The sequence below is a fragment of the Limulus polyphemus genome, unplaced genomic scaffold (assembly GCF_000517525.1).
Source record: "Limulus polyphemus unplaced genomic scaffold, Limulus_polyphemus-2.1.2 Scaffold8033, whole genome shotgun sequence".
In the NCBI taxonomy this organism is placed as follows: Eukaryota; Metazoa; Arthropoda; class Merostomata; order Xiphosura; family Limulidae; genus Limulus; species Limulus polyphemus.
In genome coordinates, this window is record NW_013673643.1 from 28306 (window position 1) to 33532 (window position 5227).

The 5227-nt window shown below is 34.1% G+C and overlaps 1 pseudogene; it reads right to left on the reverse strand.

Annotated features, from left to right (window-relative positions):
• Positions 1 to 5227, reverse strand: part of LOC106475059 — a 9084-nt pseudogene that overhangs the window by 1761 nt on the left and 2096 nt on the right.

Consider the following 5227-nt stretch of genomic DNA (forward strand, 5'->3'; position numbering starts at 1 on the left):
GGCGATAGAAAGCTGTGATTGGAAGCTTGGTGGCGATAGAAAGTTGTGATTGGAAGCTTGGTGGCGATAGAAAGTTGTGATTGGAAGCTTGGTGGCGATAGAAAGCTGTGAATGGAAGCTTGGTGGCGATAGAAAGTTGTGATTGGAAGCTTGGTGGCGATAGAAAGTTGTGAATGGAAGCTTGGTGGCGATAGAAAGCTGTGAATGGAAGCTTGGTGACGATAGAAAGCTGTGATTGGAAGCTTGGTGGCGATAGAAAGCTGTGATTGGAAGCTTGGTGGCGAAAGATTGTTGTGAATAGAAGCTCACCGAATAGGATCGTGTGAAAAGTTTCCCATTAAATACAGGGCTGACGTTAACAGGGATAAATTATACCTACCGTCTCTTGGATGGCAAAGTTAATTTATAAAGGAAACGTTTTTTTTTTCTCACACATTTGATCATTTTTAGACTTGAATATTTCATCTTCATGTTTCAACGGAGCTTTTGTCCATGTGAAACATCTTTAAACGTTGATGGTACATAAAGTTCGGATTATATCTTAGATCAAAAAGCCATGCTCAATTGCACCATGAACAACGTTGTCCATATTACACATACTGATTACCATGCACAACGTTGTCCATATTACACGTAATGATTACCATCAACGTTGTCTATACTACACATACTGATTATCACGCACAACGTTGTCCATATTACAAGTAATGATTATCATGTACAACGTTGTCGATATTACACGTACTGATTAACATACACAACGTTGTACATATGACACGTAATGATTACCATCAACGTTGTCCATATTACACATACTGATTACCATGCACAACGTTGTACATATTACACGTACTAATTACTTACCGTTGCAAAAGTTGGTAAAGAGTTTTATCGAATACGGGCCTTTGATTGGTTGGGAGCCAGAACTGAGGGTAATAAGCAAAACTGACACTGGTTTGGCCATTGTTCAAGTTGTTGTAGACCCGGATGTCGTGTGTCTTGTCCCACTCAGTCAATGATCCGTTAACTCGTTCCATGACGTAATGCATCATCCCTCTATTGGTGGAATCACCGATGAACAACAACTAGAACCAGGAAAAAAAATCGTGTTACCAAGTTGATTGTTAAATAAAACTATAATATAGTGATAAACGGACGGATAGAATAAAAACAAAACAAAGGATTTTAGATCTAATGAACTTTGTGAGTCATTCAGAGCTATGAGTAAACTTTCTTTAATGTAAAGTTCAAGGTCCGAAGATCTTGTAGTAATGATAGAGAAATCATTAAATGAAATATTGTGACACGTGGTTTCAGAATGTGAACGAAGGTTTAAGTAGTGGACGGTTGGCTCTGTTAGGTGTTCACAGGCTCTAGTTTTTGCCAATTTACTATCTAAACTTCTGTGTTCATGGCTTGTGTATAAATACAAGTATAGTGACTGTCACAATATTTCATTTAATGATTTCGCTACAAGATATTCAGACCTTGAACTCTACATTAAAGAAAGTTTATTTGTAGCTAAAGACCGCCCGATTCTGAACGATTCATAAAGCTCGTTTTGTTTTTGTTTATGAATTTCGCGCAAAGCTACACGAGGGCTATCTGCGCTAACCGTTACAAATATAGACTAGAGGGAAGGCAGCTAGTCATCACCGCCCACCTTTTACCAACGAATAGTGGGATTGACCGTGACATTATAACGCCCCCAAGGCTGAAAGGATGAGGATGGGGATTCGAACCCGCGACCCTCAGATTGCGAGTCGAACGACTTAACCACCTGACTATGCCGGGCCTCCTTGGATGTAAAAATTATTCTAAACTTACAAATTTAAACCTCAACTGTTTGTACAATATATCTATAATCTGTTGTTTTATCCTTCCGTTTATCACTTTCTTAATAATTAAGTAAACTAGTAATTATTATATTATAGTTTTAGTTAATAATCATCTTCTTTGTAACACGATTTTCAGATTTTGCTCCAGATGGAATGAATGTATTCCGAAACGTTTTGTTTTTTATCGACTGTCTTCATTATTAAACCACCGTATTTAAACAGTTTTTACGTTTAGTCTTGACATTTATTGATCAAACATCACGTAAATTGCAAATGTTTTTCAGCCCAGCTGACGAGTTGTTTTATTAATAAATAGGACTTCTCGTCAGAAACTTGGAGAGATAAAATTTGGGTCTAATTTGAAATTCGAAACGGACAAATAAAAATATTGTGGAAGAAAAAAAAAAACTTCAGCACCTCAGGTGATTTGGTTGATTACAAATCAAAATGTTAGGCCTAATGATTCCCAATGCCTTGTAAGTTTTTGGCGTTTAAACTGTAGCATTTTATATTTCTTAAAGCTTATTTTATTATATTATTTATATTGTAGATATATTTTTAATGAAAATATTGAGCCTCCCCCCCCCCAAAAAAAAGAAATAAATATATAAACGAAAAATAATTTTTAAATTATTTTTTCTTCTGGCACCATTTTTATCAAACTCTTTCCAAATGAATTAAACATATATATATATAAATAAACATCTAACTACGGAACGTGATAAATGTGTTAACTGGCTGTAGAGATAGCCACGTAAACCAAAATATATTTTAATATATTTTAACATCTGGTTGTTTTGTAGTCAAACATGAGCATTAACTAGATCTGCGATAATAAAGTTCAATGCAATGTACACACACACAAAATCAAATGTTACTTTGTTTCTATAAATAAATATTTTTACGATTTAGAACACTTATTAAAGTTTTAGCATAATTAATAGCTAAGCCTAATTAACCTATGTTGTCGATTGCTGTTTTCAAGTGGTAACTGGTGAGTGATAAAGATTTGTTTTTTTTTTTTAAAGTTTAAAATTTCCACAAGTTCATCTTTGCCTAGGAGTATTTGCCTTAAACTCTTGCGCGTTATAAGAGAATAAAACACAAAAACATAAAGAGGTTTACTTTAATTAGGCTTAGCTATTAATAAATATATTTGCACACTGTTCCCATATCGATTACAACACTTGTTTTGCAAGGATAACTAGTAAAAGTGTTTTTCATGCCAAAAGACGTATCAAATTGATATCATATTAACAAGAAAAATGACACCTACCTTCTTCTTAGCAAGGCACCGAGATAAAAGATCCCGTGATAATGTTATATAACGACAACGAAAGGGGTTCCACAGTGCTTCTTTCCAGAAACAGGAACGGCGGTTACCACACGACCCACACGGAAGAAACCATCGACCTAACAATAAATAAGCAGAAAGATCCACCAATAAGAATAACCAAAATAATGCTAAAGTTGTATGATCTCGAGCTTCATTCCAAGCATGTTTTTATGTAATTAGATTCAGGTATTTTTTGTTGAGATTATTGAAATAAAACACAAAATACATAGAGATTGACATTATCAGATATCTGCTTCAATATGGTCCGATATCATCTGTTCACGTGGAAATTTGGCATATAATTAGACGTATTTCTTGTACATCTCTTGTCTATAAAACCGAGATTTCAGTGTTTGTAATGTGAGGGATATTTTAAATGCTTTTTAATCACCTACCTGGGGCGTCACCGACGTCACAAGATGGCAAAGCTGCTACTTGATCCTTGTATGTGATCCAGTTGGTATGAAGTTCGTCCTGGAGACCGCAAGGCTCATTGGGAAAAACTTGGAGATCACACTCCTGTAGATAAATAGACAGAAAAAAACACAAAAATATTAATTGTAACTACTGGTCATTCATTGCCATTTTGTTTTTACTTAAGTCAATGATAAAGTTTAGTTTGTAACTACTATCAGTTGAGAATAACTTAGCTTCAAAAGAAATAAAAATTGAACTAAGCCAAGATTCGGACCCGTGATACTGCTTAATCCTGAATGATAATTGGATGGAATCCATCATAAAGGGCCTATCTCTGTGATAATAATATGTAATTCATTGAAATGGACCTTATTATGGCTTTTCCATATTATAATGAGACGAAAGCCATCGCTATGGACCTTATTATGGCTTAACTGTATGATAATGACATAGAATACATCGCTATGGACCTTATTATGGCTTAACTGTATGATAATGACATAGAATACATCGCTATGGACCTTATTATGGCCTAACTGCATGATAATAACATAGAACACATCGCTATGGACCTTATTATGGCCTAACTATGAACCTTATTATGACCTTTCTACGAACCTTATTATCACTTTTTATGAACTTTATTATGACCTTTCTTTGGATTTTATTATGACCTTTCTTTGGACCTTATTATGATCTTTCTTTGGATCTTATTATGACCTTTCTATGGACTTTATTATGACCTTTCTTTGGACCTTATTATGACCTTTCTTTGGATCTTATTATGACCTTTTTATAGACCTTATTATGACTTTTCTATGAACCTTATTATGACCTTTCTACGAACCTTATTATTAATTTTTAGGAACTTTATTATGACATTTCTTTAGATCTTATTATGACCTTTCTTTGGATCTTATTATGACCTTTCTTTGGATATTATTATGACCTTTCTATGGACCTTATTATGATCTTTCTATGGACCTTATTATGACCTTTCTTTGGATCTTATTATGACCTTTCTTTGGATCTTATTATGACATTTCTATGGACCTTATTATGACCTTTCTATGAACCTTATTATGACCTTTCTATGAACCTTATTATGACCTTTCTATGACTTTTTTGAAACTTATTATGACTTTTTATGGACCTTATTATGACCTTTCTTTGGAACTTATTATGACCTTTCTATGGACCCTATTATGACCTAACTGTATGACAAGAAGTTGGGATTCATAAAATTAGTAGAAAATAATTGAATGATAAAACGATTTATTTTTCCCACTGAACCTTATAAACTTGTTATGTAATCCTATATTGAAATCACGCTTGAGACCTTGGACTTTTACGTATGGATTCTTAGGCTGGCTGAATTATCTGTAGATTAAAGGTATGGATTTCTATACTGGCTAAAGTCTATCAATTAAAAATATGGATTCTTATGGTGACTGAATTATCTGTAGATTAAAGATATGGATTTCCAGGCTGGCTGAATTATCAATAGATTAAAGATTTGGATTTCCAGGCTGGCTGAATTATCTGTAGATTAAAGGTATGGATTCCAGCTGGCTGATAGTCTGTAGATAAAGCTATGGATTCCAGACTGGCTGATTAACTGTAGTAAGATATGGAT